This window comes from Etheostoma cragini, chromosome 9 (assembly GCF_013103735.1).
Source record: "Etheostoma cragini isolate CJK2018 chromosome 9, CSU_Ecrag_1.0, whole genome shotgun sequence".
Lineage (NCBI taxonomy): Eukaryota > Metazoa > Chordata > Actinopteri > Perciformes > Percidae > Etheostoma > Etheostoma cragini.
In genome coordinates, this window is record NC_048415.1 from 20,649,363 (window position 1) to 20,650,098 (window position 736).

General features: G+C 38.3%; 1 long non-coding RNA gene across 1 annotated transcript in view; it reads left to right on the top strand.

Moving 5' to 3' along the window:
* LOC117950285 overlaps positions 1 to 736 on the top strand; it is a 22,185-nt gene that overhangs the window by 14,029 nt on the left and 7,420 nt on the right. The window contains exon 2 of the long non-coding RNA XR_004657859.1: positions 583 to 586. This is a non-coding gene — a long non-coding RNA (uncharacterized LOC117950285). The remainder of the gene's footprint in view (positions 1 to 582; positions 587 to 736) is intronic.

Genomic DNA, 736 nt, shown 5'->3' on the forward strand with positions numbered 1-736 from the left:
CCCCCCCCCCCCTTTGACGTTTTTATTGGAACACAACAGAGAGAATTCAATCGGCCTTATCTCTCCAGGACTCATTTTCAGCGCCAGATCAGAGGAAAAAAGAAAGAGGGTAATTGTTCTTTATTTTATTTAATTCGGCGCTTCCAGGTCATTTGTATGCTTCATTTAGGGATAAAAGTCAAGGAGGAGGAGAACACCGGGCCATGCACGCGCTTTTACTTTTTCCTGCACAACACTTCAAGTAAAAAAAAAAAAATAATGTTAAAACTGTCGGAACAAAAAAAAGCGCAAACACATGGGGGGCAAGACATTTTTTTAATTAAAAAGCCATGGATCATTTACGTTATTGTCTTTTAATGTTGCCTTCAGTTTGATAGGTAGCCTAGCTGTTGACAATATGCTTTTTATTTTTGCGTTGGCCTACTAATTTCCTAAATCAAAAGGGGAAAAAATCCCATGGAGGAGAGGATGAAGAAAAAAATAATAATACTATTGATGACGATGATGATGATGATGGTGATGATGACAGCGTCTGATGATAGGGGAAAAGAGACGATGACTATTACACATGCATTCATTTAGGCTTGTGTCAACGCGAGATTTGACACAAATATAAATTGAGAAATTATTTTGGGAGGGGATCAAAACCGATCTCATTTCAGCATATTAAATATTGTCTCCAAAATACCCCCCCCCCCCCCCAAAAAAAATCGTAACTGGCTAAATCCTATAGTCT